This window comes from Girardinichthys multiradiatus, chromosome 9, assembly GCF_021462225.1.
Source record: "Girardinichthys multiradiatus isolate DD_20200921_A chromosome 9, DD_fGirMul_XY1, whole genome shotgun sequence".
NCBI lineage: Eukaryota > Metazoa > Chordata > Actinopteri > Cyprinodontiformes > Goodeidae > Girardinichthys > Girardinichthys multiradiatus.
The window spans coordinates 22,029,777-22,044,378 of record NC_061802.1 but is presented as its reverse complement, the minus strand read 5'-3'; the positions used below and the strand labels follow the sequence as shown (position 1 = coordinate 22,044,378).

General features: G+C 38.1%; 2 long non-coding RNA genes across 2 annotated transcripts in view; both read right to left on the bottom strand.

Annotated features, from left to right (window-relative positions):
• The window catches only part of LOC124873619, a 48,190-nt gene that overhangs the window by 14,655 nt on the left and 18,933 nt on the right, over positions 1–14,602 (bottom strand). The window contains exon 2 of the long non-coding RNA XR_007039587.1: positions 7,682–7,883. This is a non-coding gene — a long non-coding RNA (uncharacterized LOC124873619). The remainder of the gene's footprint in view (positions 1–7,681; positions 7,884–14,602) is intronic.
• On the bottom strand, positions 1,400–4,192 carry LOC124873618. Its single transcript, XR_007039586.1, has 2 exons — positions 2,328–4,192; positions 1,400–1,779 (listed from the first exon to the last, which is right to left on the bottom strand). It is a non-coding gene; the product is annotated as an uncharacterized LOC124873618 (long non-coding RNA).

The following is a 14,602-nucleotide window of genomic DNA, read 5'->3' as shown; positions in this document are numbered from 1 at the left end:
AACAGAATGGTCTTTAAAAATCTACTTTCAAATATGAAACTACTTATTCTTATGGAAGAGCTTAATGATTTTAAAAGCCACATTTAAGAAGCCTGTCACCTAAATAAGGTTTTTGCTTACATCATTTCAAAAACTCACACTTCCTCTTTCTTTATCTTTGACTGAAATGCTGACAACATTGACACTTCAAATTTCTAACACATATTACATCGTTTAAACATATACTCCTCTTTAAATGTACTGGTGCAAGCTTCAAAATATACACCGAAACATGAGAGGGAACTTTATGCACCACTTTAAAAGCAACAAATTCAAACGAAACATCAACTAAATCATCCCTGCCTAGAAAATGATGCAACATCGACGCAGGCCTTACCAGGTAACTGTATGGTTCTGAAACAAAATCAGCAATATCAGCATTCGTGGTATCCATGTTATTATTGCTTGTAAAGTAAATGTGCTGGAAACTGGTGGAAATTCATGAGTGCTGTGGAAATTCTGTTCCTGTATTGTAAATTCCTGGTGGGTCAAACAGGGGTTACTGAACAGCTAAAAATAGGCCTTTTCCGTCACAGCCCGGCAAAGATTACACATCAGTTTCAACAGAAAATCATAAAGATGACTGACACAAAGCAAGACGAGATTTGCAGGAAAGAACTCATTATCGAGAAAAAAAACAACTGACCCAGAACTGTGCAATAGCTGAATACATATCCCGATTATTGCAAAGTTATTTTCTGAATTCTAGATTTCAGTAACAGCTTCTCTATGAGAAATGAAAGCTAAAAAAGCTTTCCCCATCACTGTGCTTTCACCAGTGTGTTACTTGCAGCAACCTGCCAGTCAGCTGGCGCCAAATCAAGGCAGGAACAGTGATTACAGACTCCAGAAGTTTTCTTACAGTCAGCAGATTGTTCAGGCAGCCAATAGCTGTTAAACACTAAAAACCAACACAGAGGTGGATTTGGGTCTTCGCTGGCAAAGCTGTTAATTTGAAAACACTTAAAGCACCAGCCACAGAGTGGCAGAGTTTTACTGCAGAAGCAATACATAATCTAACAAAAACATCTTCCTATTTTGCACAAGAACAATGGAAAACAAGGGATTTGACATTGTTGACATCTGTTGCTAGTTTTTGTGTCCCTTACTCTTGGATTGTTTTTTTCAAAATGTCATTTTTTTATTGGATCAGAAGTAACTATAATTTTTACACCCATTATCTTTCCATTAAACTCTGCTGCATAACATGTTCAAAGATGGGATGTTTCTTAACCTAACCCTGCTTGGAACTTCTCCACAGCTTTTCTGCTGCGAGATTTAATTATATATAGGTGGACTCTACTAATTAAGTGACGTCTAAAGAAGTGTGTTTAGTGGTTTTAAAGGAAAAGAGTCTGACTACAAATGTTTGCCTTTTATTTGTAAAAAGCAAAAAACAGGCATCATCTTCTAACATCACTACATAGTTTTGATTTAAAACATAGTTAAAATACAATAAAGATGTAATTTCACAAAATATGATGAAGTTCAGGGGTGTGAATACTTTTTTGACCCTTCAAACTTCTGCATCCTTTCAGTAATCTGTAGCTTGTCTGTTTGCCATCGGCACTGGAAAAAGTTGTGTTTTTGTTTGGTCTCTTCTTCAGTTTTCCCTTGTTGACTCACCCTCCATTCCAGAAATGGCTGCAAAAACAACTTGAGTGAGAACTGGACAATTGAGCAACGGAAGAAGGAAGCCGGAAGTGGAGGTTTGGCTTCACAGCTGCATAAATCTCAAACCTAGTGAGATAAACCAGTATATAGTTGTAATGAAATATGCTTAAGAGAGTGAAGATACTGAAATACTTTAACATGCCTGACTGATTCATTGGAGACTCTTTATCAATCAGTCTTTATAGAACACTTTTCATACACAGAAAACACAAAGTAATCTACAGAAGGGAAAAACAGGAAGCTATAAAACAACAATGACAGAACAAAACAAAAAAAATGAGCTAAACAAGGCTAAAAATTTTAAAGTACAGAATACAGTACAGAAATGTATAGTTCAAAGAGATGCTGTTTGAAGGACTGAGGAAGGCAGCTATGTTAACAATAATAATTATAGTGAAGAGACACAAGAGGTAGACATACAGGTCCTTCTCAAAATATTAGCATATTGGCCAATCAAGTAGAATACCGATCATTAAGAAGTGGGATTTATCACCCTGATTTATGGGATATAAAAAATATTATATGAAGGAGTCACAGTTCATGATAAAAGCATTCGTCATACTTGCATTCTTTGTATCATCACTATTCTGAATTAAGCAATAGATTCTTCGAACCTTGAGCAATGTTACTAAGAAGTAGAAGGGAGGAAATGATGATCCTTTGCCAAGATTTCCCAAGGACCTCTCACCACCACAGGCTCTACTGCTCATCACTAAACTGATAACCATCAGCTGTGCTTCTAAAAAATGTTAGATTGAAAAATACCTGCAGCAGAATGGAAAAAATCAGTTACCCACAAGTTGCAGTAAATTTTCCAAGTAAAAAGCATGAGCAAACTGTAAAACTGATGCTCTTCTCATGTTATTTCTAAAGGTTTCTTCATGGGCTTTAGGTTTAGAGCACAAGAAGGAAGGATCCTTGTTCTTATCCTTGACTTTTAGTCCTCTTCTTAATAAAAGCTGCTGCTAAGAATCCTATATTTAGACTCCACACACTTTACCTAGAGACACACCCTAAGAGCTACCACACACACACATATTTCCTTTGATTACTGCTGCCTTCTTGTGAACTGACTGGTTACTGAAAACAAAAGCACTAAGAACAAGAGAGGAAAAATGTTAAATGACACAGGCAGGTTGTAATCCACCAGATCAGGATTATGAAATGGTCGAGTTCGTCAGAGAAAATATTAGGTTGGGTATTAAAAAGAAAAGGTTCCTACTCAGGAAAACACCTGCTGAAGCAGCTGGAAACTGGAAAAGTGTGGGAGAACCCTGAAGCTCAACCACAGAGACTGCTCCCCTGAAAAAAAATCATTTAAAAATATTTAGGCCAGTTATGCAAATTAACTGATTATGTCATTTAGCAATTTCTAGGACATCTGGTAGCTATATTACTTACTGAACTGAGATTCAAAATTATGTGAATGGCTTACAGCAGAGTTTTGCAAGCCGTGCAAATGAAAATAAGCTGTGATTTTGAAAATGCACACAGATAGCTGGCTTAAACTGTGTTTGGAAGATTCTAAATAGACTTCTGTAACTCTACTATGATGCATTATATAATTTATAACTGAATGTCAGAAAGTACAGACTTGCTTTCAAAAGTAAAACTATGTTGTAATGTTATATTACTGAATATTTAAAGTAATTTTAGGTTCAGCTTAGGTTAAAAACAGGTTCAACATAAAAAAATAGTTCAACAAAAAAATAGCAAAAGAGCACTGAGTCAGCTAAACTGCAAAAACATATCCTTGTAAAAACATCCTGTAATATGAATGGACCTTTGTGTTAAATTTGATCAAAAAGACCAATTCATTACTGTCCCCTTTCAAAAAAAAGTCTTTGGAGTTCACCACCAGGTTGTTGACTGCATCTTTAAACACTTGACAGGGGACTTTTCCGGAGTCAGTGGGAACACGAGTCAAAACCTGCAGAATAGGAGTCGGGATCTTCTGCTTTCCTACTTCTGGCCCTCTGGACTTCAGCCCTAAGCTGCACAGGCGGCAGGGTGGAAATAGCCCAGACACACAGGCCAAGTCAGTGCTGAGCGCCTGTGCGGCCGTCTCCAGCAAGACTTCCTCAGCTGTGCTGCTAATTAGCAGAGACAAAGGGGGATGCAGAAGCCAGAAACACATCAAACCCCCACAGGGCGGGGCAGGCGACAGGCATGTGTGTGTGCAAGTATTTAGCTGTAGTAATCTCCATGTCTCTGCAAACTTTATGCATGTTTGTGCACATGAAAAAAAGAAAATGGAGTGGCTATTTTCAGCTTTTATTCTCTCATCCTTAAGACACCTTAATAAACCGATCGAAATTAACTCACAATGACTTGCATGACTATTTTCTCCTGATACGGTTTAAATCTCTCTTCCACTACATTTTAGAACCAACCCTCACTCATTTAGTCAAATGCTGCTATACTTATTCATTTAAAAGATAATGATTTTAAATTAGTCTTTGTGCTGTTTCCCTCAAGATGCCTGACAAACACCTTTCTCAGCTCAGCAAAACTGACTTGATAAAAAGATGAGAATGAATGTTTAATCTTTGCTCTTCTACAGCAATAATTCTTTGTTTATAGGATGTAAACAGAGACATACAGCTTCCAGCTAAAGTTGGTATAAATGCAGGTGCTGGCCTGACATCATAATAAACTCTATGGATTCAGAATCACCCTGGTACATATGTGTGTGAAGGCAGGTCAGGGAATGCTGTTAGCAGAAAACGTTTTCTGTTAGTGATTTGTGATGTAAATGAGATAGAGAGCATATGTGTCCTCATGGAGCAACCTCTGATGGGCATAAATTCAAGGTTAGATTTATTAAAATGGCGAGCACTAAAACTGGCAACTTATAAATTACATGCACTAAAAAACAATAAAGCTGTGTTGAATTTAGAACTTTGTAATGTATTTCTGTCTCTGGGATCTGAAGCTGGTCTTTTCTGAGTCCAGGGATTTTGTTTTTTGATACAGTAAAATCACGGTATGTTTAGTGAAGGTCTGATGTCGGCCCATGACTTGTTGTCACAGCTTTAATTTTTTATCTGTATATGTTTTTACGTTAAAACCAGCACAAGAAACAACTAAGATCTAAGACAGTATTTGCTCCTGTCTGTCCCAAACAAATAAAGTTTAAAAATAAGAGAACTTGAGAAAATTCTTTTTACATAAGTAACTTTCATATAGGGATATATAGGTCACACTAATGGAAGGATGTCTCTCAGTTACATACGTTTACCTGCTGAGACCAAAAACAACTGCTGTTCAGCCTGCTGGGTCAGATACAGGTTACAAGATTTTCTTTCCATTCCCCCAAAGGTCATGAAGCCTTCCTCGAAACAGATAAAAACCACCAGCATGAACCAGTGGGTTGTGTTTACTCAAAAACAAGCAACTTTACACAGAACACAAAATTGCTTCTTTGGGCACCTTGTTACAAGGAACTTTTCCCAAAAACGTGGCCTATACTTTGGTACTCTAAAGAACTTGGAAGGTTCTGTTTTTCAGTGCTGTATATGGGCTCTATAGATATAAAAGAAATAGGAGAAAAGTTGAGTCATAAGAAAATATACAATAATTATTCTAGTCTAGTCTAGCCTAGTTAGGTAATAAATTTATATTTCAAAATTTGATTAAAATGAATTTTGTACAGAGGTCAGAAAAGAGGAACAACGGTGAAACTCTACAAGCATCTGTAAAATATGTTAGAAGTTTTGTTCATTGATTTCAGTGTAGAGAAAGTATACTTGGGACACAAGGTGACTACCTTTCATGAATCCGTGTTCCCTGAACTTAAAGAGCAGTATTTGACCAGTGTTGGGTAATACATAAGAGCTTTCAGTTGTTTAAAGAGGCTTGCCAATTAGGGTTCAGCCAACTTTTAAGAATGATTGCGATGATCTCACACATAATGCCCAGGTTTAATTAGCCTACAAAGTTTGCTTTCAGCCTATATTCTCCATTTCCTTTTTGTTTGCATGTGGTGCACTAAATCTGCCCCTATATACAATTTTCCATACAAATTAGGGAAATCAAGGGTGGCTTAAGCTTTAGAGAACCTCTAACCAACATGTGATTTCTGATCGGTTCAGGACTTCTTTCTAAAATATCCTAAAGGAGATGCCAGTGGCCATCTCAGCTAACAGCTTTCTGCTGCTGATTGCTGTCAGTCAGAGTTTCATTGCACTGTCAAACAGAATGTGGGAAAAAAAATATCAGCTCCCCGTAAAAACCTAGCTAGAACATGCAAGGAAAAATGCTAAATAGAAAATTAGAATTACTGTCAGGGTTATATGCAACAAGTTAAATGCTAAATATATTTTTTTGATTATTTGAGACAGTAACGCAAAAACTCTGGAGAAAACTGTTCACTTAGAATTTTATTTGCATTTTTCAATGTTTATTCATAAATATGAAGTCTTTTATTTACATGCCAGTTTGTACATAAAGTGCAGTTTTTGTTTATCATAATATGTGATGCCTGTGTTTTTGTTTTACTGTTTTTCACCTTCAGTACCTCATAGCTTGTGTTTGTTGTTGTTGTTCATTTGTCTAAGTAACAATATCATGTGTGTATATCCTTTATCCTCTGTTGTTTTCTGTTCTTCTCCTGAACTCGGACGAGATGTTCACGCTCACTTTAAACCGCATTTCAATTGTCTGCTGGGTATGAGTAGCATTGTGTGTTCACTCTTCTTGCTTTTAAAGCATCTGTTCAGTTTGACTTTTAGTTAAACACATTGTCTATTTATTTGTATTAATATTATTTTTATTTCAGTTGTTAAAAATTTCATCACGTATAATATAAACCGCTTATGTTGTATTTTATTTCTATTTCGATTCATGGCTCTTAGAAATGGAACTTTCTTTCTTTCTTTCTTTCTTTCTTTCTTTCTTTCTTTCACTGTTAGGTGTTTAAGTGGGAGTGCAAATTATCAATTAATATTAATTATACTTAAATTGCACTTCTTTTTCCATGTTTGTCATGAGAAAAGTGCTTCCAGATGCTGTTTTCTTTGGCCCAGAACAGTTGTTTAAGTTATGCTCACAGTGTAGCCAAAAGCAATCCAAATCTGACTTTTTTCCCATATATGACGCAGGATTTTTTTTTAGAGTATTCAAAGGGTCTGAACAATATAAATCTTTTTTTTTTAAGTCAGACCCAGGCCATCTCATTATGTGGTCCTAAATCTGATGCATTTCATAATTCTGTGCCAGAGGAGGTTGAAAGCGGCAAGATCAGATGTGATCACTGGAAGAAACTGCATGGCGGATGTTGTGGCTGATGTTCTCATAAATAGTTGCACATTTACAAGCTGCTGGGTCAACTTATTATTTATTTATTCACACTTTGTGCAGAGTAATGCTACCTACCTGTGCACTAAGCTAATAGTGAAGTCCATCCATTACCATATTTACAAACATTACAGTAGAAACCTGTCATAATTTTGCACAACAATAACATAACTAATTGACAAAAGCTAATGTGCAGAATCCATATTTGCCTCTGTAAACACAGCGTGCTGCATGTGGCATCATGTCTTTCTGTGCATGCAGGTAACTTCAGGGCCACAAACTGTTCACACTGGAGTCTAATAGCGGTCGCCTTAAATTTATTATGTAAAAAGTCTCAACAAAATATTGTAATTGAGCATTAAGAGCTGGCATGTGAACGTAACCTTTGTCTTTGAGTCGGCAGTCACTCACTCACGTCAAGCTGTGTGGACAACTCAGATGCCATTCTGCAATATTTGCAAATCAGTTAAGAACTGCACATGTATACTGCTATGCTCCTCTCCGTGTGCCTGTTCTCTGTCTCATTCAGTTTTAGTTAACACTTTTAAAAAGTATTGTGTGATGTAGTTGATTGTATTATGTGTTTTGTTTTTATCTGATCACAAATATTTTGATCTGGCTTCAAGGTGGTGCAGTTGGTGACATCGTTGCCTTGTTTGCATGTTCTCACCATGTTTGCGTGCATTCTCTCTGGGTATTCCAGCTTCCTCCTGGAGTCCAAAAACATAAAAGTTAGAGTAACTGGTCTCTCTAAATGGTTGCTTGTCCTGTATGTCTTTGTGTTGCCCTGCGATGGACTGGCGACCTGTCCAGGGTGTACCCCGTCTCTCGACCATCGATCGCTAGAGATGGGCACCAGCTCCCCCACAACCCTGTATGGAAGGAGTGGGAAGAATTTTTTTTAAATATTTGTGAAGCTCTTGTGTTGTAACACGTTTGTCTGCAAAAAAAGTGTTTCACTAATAAAGATTATTGAGTGATAGTGTGTTTCTTTGTGTCTGAGAAAAGGCAGGGGCATTAAAAAACAACTAGGAGGAGGACAAAGACAGAGCAATGCGGTCACAAACCCATTAACACTTGAACAAACACGCTAAAAAACAAGCACTCTGGCTTCACAAGGACAGGAAGCATGATGGATAAACAGGCGTCATGGCGGATGGCAGTGGGCCACAGCAGACTGCTGCACGGTGATGTCTTCCTTTATTTGGTGACCTGTGTTCTTCAAACTGTGGCGTGATGAATGACCTTCCACCAAATATAGAAACAGGACATTTTCTGTTCTTCTTTTCTCCAAACTTGTCTCAAAAAGGACAAAAAGGAAACCCTGACTCTCCGCCAAATTTCCTGAGTTTGTGCTGTCAAGTCATCCTTTTTCATAAAACTGAATCATGTGGAATAATGTACAGGGTGTTGTGGTTTCACTAGAAGAACAACGGAAATTGGTGCTAATGAAAAAGACAATAAAATACCCAAAGACAGCAAGAAACGTGCACACCAATGTTTTAAGAAGTGGGTGAATGTGAAGCATGTCATTCCCTTTGCTAGCAGACTGGAACCAGGAGGAACCGACACAAATGACAAAATTAAAATGTTTTCACTCTGAACGGCTCTATTGTTAAAGTTGAAGGTCTCTCTTCATACATCTTGCCGACCAAAATAGCGGCCAGGACACCATAAACAGGAAACAGGACAGAAGTTTTAAGTATGTTATGTGTTTGAGTATTTCTTCAACTTCCTGTCATCTTTCATTCACCATCCCTCTCACATCACTGTTTTCACTTTTTGCCAACAGCGTCTCCTTATCTCCATGTAGCTATAAAGCTGCCAAACTGTCATGATTTGAGGGTTTTCTTGGGTTTTTGTTTGGGTTTTAGTTATTCTTGTTTCCAGTTTACGTTTTGGATCTTGTTTGTGTTTATTATTTTCTTGTGCTTTGGTTTCTCATTGTTGTTTTCTGGTTCATGTTCTGTACATTATGCTTTCCCAATTGGTTTGTATTGTTGGATTTCTGTTTTGCCTAGTCACGTTTTGTTCTCCCTGCATCTGTCAACCTGCAATCAGCTTCATTCGGTCCACCTGCATCATGTAATCATTCTTCTCATTTCACCTGTACCACGCTCCAACTATACACTGTCATTCTGTTCATTTCTTGCAGAAACATTTCAGTTCATTCTGTTCATACTAAGCCTGTCTTGCCTGCATGTCCATGCCTGTTTCTCCCACCACATGCTGAAGTGAGTTGTATTTATTAAATTTTTTAATCACCCCCGCTGCTTCCTGCTTGCCTGCATTCTGGGGGCCACCACCACATAACACTTGACACAAATGAACTCAGGACATCTCTTATATAGCACTGTGAAAAATTATTTGCCCCTTGACAAATTTCTTCAGTTTATGCTTCCTTGCAAGTAATATATTTTTTATATCCTCAATCACATTTTAACATCAGAAAAAAGATGACCTGCGGTGATATAAAAAGAATTATTGTTGTGGAATTTTCTTATCAAAGTGGGTAGAAGTTGACTCACAAGAAGAGAAAATCCGGACTTTGTCTTTATAAGTTTTATTCAAAGGCATTCAGCGTTTGAATGTCTCTGTCACCGAGCAAGTCAGTTAAGCAGAGCCCCGATCAACATTTACACACAGTATTTATACCAGAACATGACAGTGTTATCTCAACTTCAAAGAGTCTGTTTTATGACTCCAGACCCTTCTCGGGTTCAAAGGTGACAAAGTTATCTAGGAACCCATCTGTCCTTCCCGAGACATCAACCTAAATCATGAGTTTTAACCATTAAACTTCTGATAATGGCTTTACAGCTTCCTCCTCTAACACAGATGTTCTGAGGAGTGAGGTACCCTAAAGGTCATGCACTTTGGAATGCTTACTGCAAGAATTTCCATCACAATTTTTATCAATGTTTATACAATACAAATTAAAAAAAACACACTCGCCCTGGAGAAACATAACATTTAACTCCTAAACAAAAACTTACAGCACGAATTAGGCTAAATAATAAAAAAAAGATTCTCATCACATCCCAGTCTAAATAAAATAAAGAACAGATAAGAAACAAAGTTATTGCAAGGGTTACAAAACAATTTCCAAGGCTTCTGGACTCCAGAAGATCACAGTCAGATGTATTACTCACAAATAGCGAAAGCATGGAACCGTGGTGGCCGGCTCACCGAGGTTACTCAGAGGGATCTATGACTCATCCAAGAGGTCATAAAAGAACCAGGAACATCTAAAAATCTGCAGACCTCACTTGCCACAAACAAGGCCAGCTTCCATGATTCAACAATAAGAAAGAGACTGCAAAAAGATGGATCCATGGAGAAGCTCAAATGCTGAGCAAAGACAGCACACAGCCCAATCTCATAACTGCAAAAAACATCTTGATGATTCTCTATGGACTGGCAAGACAAAAGCTAAACTTTTTGGAAGATGTGCGTACCGTTTTGTCTGCTGTAAAACAGCCTTTTAGAAAAAGAACTTTATATCAACAGTCAATCATGGTGAAGGTAGTCTGATGTAGGAGAACGTGCAGCCAACAGTTTGTGATCTTAGGCCAAACCGCACTTGTGCTGTGGAGGTTTATGAATGGCCTAGTCAATGTCTGAATTGGTATGCTGTGGTATGATTTTATTTTTTACAAAACCCACCACTGTGGTTGAATTAAAACAAATATGCAAAGTAGAGCGGGTAAATATGTCTGAAATCAACATTTTAACATTTTCTATTTACTAATATTGTGTTTGTCTGATTATAAAATTTGTTTAATGATCTGAAAACATTCAAGTGTGAAAAAAAGAAAATTGAAAAAATGCAAAAAGCACAAATATCCTAGAACATTACAAGGAATATAGGATAGGAAATATTTGCCCAAATGCAGAAAGGTTAATCATCTTGGAGAATGGCAAGAAGGGAAACATTTATCTCTCTTTTTACTTGGATTAACATGCAGTTGGCAGTGCTAATTATCAGAGTGCAGCCCCAGTAGAAGAGAGTCCAACCCCTCTCAAGGAGATGGGTTCCAGAGCCCACGCTGTGCGTGGAGGCGAGCCCGACTATTTCTAGTCGATATCTCTCGACCTCCCGCACAAGCTCAGGCTCCTTCCCCCCCAGCGAGGTGACATTCCACGTCCCTAGAGCCAGCCTAAGCATCCGGGGATCGGGCCGCTGAGGTCTCCACCTTCGTCCGCCACCCAATCCTCTTTGCACCGGTCCCTCACGGTTCCCCCTGCAGGTGGTGGGCCCACTGGGGGATGGCCTCGCGTCTCTCGTTCGGGCTTGGCCCGGCCGGGTCCCGCAAGGAGCAACCCAGCCACCAGGCACTCTCCGACGAGTCCTGACCCCAGGCCTGGCTCCAGGGTGGGACCCCGGCTCCGCCGTACCGGGCGACGTCACGTGCCTCGATATTTTGTTCCTCATGAGGGATTCTTGAACCACTCTTTGTCTGACCCGTCACCTAGAGCTTGTTTGCCATGGGAGACCCTACCAGGGGCATTTAGGCCCCAGACAACATAGCCTCTAGGATCATTTGAGCACTCAAACCCCTCCACCACGTTAAGGTGGCGGTTCAAGGAGGGGGAAACTAGATTTTTTTGTATATAAATGATGGGATGTCATTGATAAAGAGTGAAGAATTTCATAATTTGAAAGCTCACATTTTGTATTTACTCAGGGTACCTGAATTTTGTTTGATGATCTAAAACATTTAAGTGTGTTTAGGTGCGGAAGTGTTTGAAGCTAGAGAAGCTGCAAATCATTATAAGGAGAAATTACTTTTTCACAGCACTATTTATTTCTTATTTACTTTTTCATTTATTGTCCCTTATTTCATCCCCTAAACTTATTTTAATTAGGTTAAAATGTGCTGTCAAAATGAACCCAGCATTACAACAGTTCACAGTGTTATGGATGAGCTCATCAGCCTGAATAATAAATATGTACACAGAGGCACACAAGGACACAACGCTGTCACTGGCAAATCATCTCTTTATCATTTAGCTTTAACACCCTAAAGTACATATTAAAGGATTGATGAATAACACCAGACTGGTGACAGCAGCTAACACATTCATTTAAAGGGTGGGACTTGCCTTTGAGAGGAGCAGAAGAGACTCCTTCCCTCGGGGGTTTGTTGTCATCTGCACTTTGAATTTGTCACTGCATGTGCAACACATAAAGAGTTTTCTGACCTACTTTCACCCTGCATATTGTCTTGTTCGTCTGTGACTATCTTTTATTTTCTGATGAAATGAAAGAAGGAAGCAGGGGAGTAATGTGGGTGGTTTGCTAAATGTTTGAAAGAGTGAATATAAAAAGGCTTAATCAAAGTCTAAGTAGGACATTCCCTTACAACTGGTGAACAAATGTGCAGAGTTCCTTCAGATTTGTTTTCCAGCACTGAATTGTTGTCTGCATAAGATGAGCACACTGTATATTTGTCATGTTTTTGACTGATATGTCACTGTTTGATGTCCCTTTTTCGTTGAAATGCCATGCATATTTTGTAGAGATGCTCTGAGAAATGAGCTGGTGAACTGATTTGCAGCTTGATCAGAAATTAAAAAATCCAGTATGTTTCCGATCAATGAATCCAGCACAACTAAGCACTGTCCTGTCAGTCTAACAACAGTTACTGTGACGGAGTAAAGAACCCAGAGTTGGCTGTTTTCAGCATCAGTAAGGTCTGAGGACGCACAGAGATGTAAGAAATTGTTTATAAAGAAACTTGGCTGCAGTTCATTCAGACTGCATGCAAGCGAGAGTTTGACCAGTGTCGTTAACTTAATGGCTTTTACCATATTTCACGAGTAACTACATCTAATGACTTTTCTGGATCTTATTGGAGACTTCTAGAAACTCAGATGTGAAAAACGTTTCATTCTTACTCGTTCTTAACAAGCTTGCTTTCATGGGTCCTTCCCAAAGCATGGGCCCAGTCTTCAGAGGAGCAAGAGATGTTTACAACCCCAGGCCAGACAAAAAAATCTATTGTATATGTGTGAAGATGCTGCCTTGCTGATTGGGGTGTTGGAGTAATGTTTTTCTATGTATATAAAAAATAACTGCACTAAAATAAAATAAAACACTGCATTGTGTAAAGCACTTTCAGTTATCCTGTGTATTAATGGTGGTATACAAATAAGCCAGTCTGGCCTTGCCCTGCATTTGACTTACGTATTTGTGTTTTTACTCACTTCTTGTCCCTCTCTCATCTCCTCTTTGCAACACCCATTACAGTTACATCATGGTCAATTATACAAATTGAGCAATGACATCATTATGCAATTTGTAGGACAGGCAGTAGCTACTTTTCTGACTGAGGCAAAGCTGACAGTGAGCGAGACTTAGCAGATAACAGGAAGGCTTAACGGAGTTAGGCAAAGTTGCTCTTTTTTATCCTGGCAGAAAATACTTTCAGTGATTCCATGAATCTTCTTTTATCCTCTCTCTTAAAAAAAAATTGTAATATGCTAAAATAGGTGTTGGCATAATCCAGAGGTTGGATATTGGCCAAATCAATTCTGATCTGTGTATCTCTGAGGTTTTACTTTTTCCACATGTATCAAATTGTGTATTTTTTGTTTGCTTTTATCATTATTTGCCAATTAATGTAAGAAATTTAAAAAACAAACTGCTGAAAGAAAGTGAATCAAAGTGATCATTGTTCACCTAACCCTCTTACCTCTGGAATGCACAGATTATCTTGCCAGAGGAAAACATATTCTTATTCCAATGATATTTAGTAAACTTTTTCAGCAGCAGATAGTCAACGATGACTTCTGGCTATAATATTAAGGCTTCTTTTGCACTGTTGGTTTCTTTTTTTCTTAGCACAGTTTTGTAATCTCAGTTATTTTTAAATCTAAACCAAGCAATAATTAAGTATTTGGGCATATTGTTCATACAAGTGTGTACTTTGTACTTTTGCTATAATATTATTGATAATTTACGTTATAGTGTTAATCGTTTTTTACATAGTGGATATTTTATGTCTGCTGCTACAACATACAAATCTGTCAGTTTGGGATTAAAAAGTTAATCTTTTCTATTCTAACAATTTCTTTTCCATATTAGCCTTGTGGCCAGCAGGAAAGAAACAGTTTAAGAGTTTGATTAACTGAACACAAGCAGCCTATATTTAAAAGTACAAAGTGTGAATTCAACCACTAGCCCCATTGTTGAAGCTGTTGTACCACCTAAACTTCAGGGCCTGTATTCACAAATAATCCTAAAGCTAAAAGTAGCTCCTAGTGACGTCATTCTAAGAAAAATCGTAGAATTTCTTAAATTCAACGATTTTTCTTAGAATTTTCCCTCGGTAAGATAAAAGATATTCACAAAGCACCTTAGGCCTAAAGAGAGTTTCTGACATGAGGAAATGTTAGAAGTAGTGAGAAGGACTTTTAGTGAGCCGAATAGTTTCTTAAGCAGAGAAGATGGTGGAAAGACAGAGAGAAAGGAGAGATATTATCTGTATAATGAATAACAGCGAAATAATAAAATGGTACCGGCTCAATCGCTCAGGGATCCACCCCCTAAACAGTTGAGTCAATGAGAACATAAAATTCTATAACA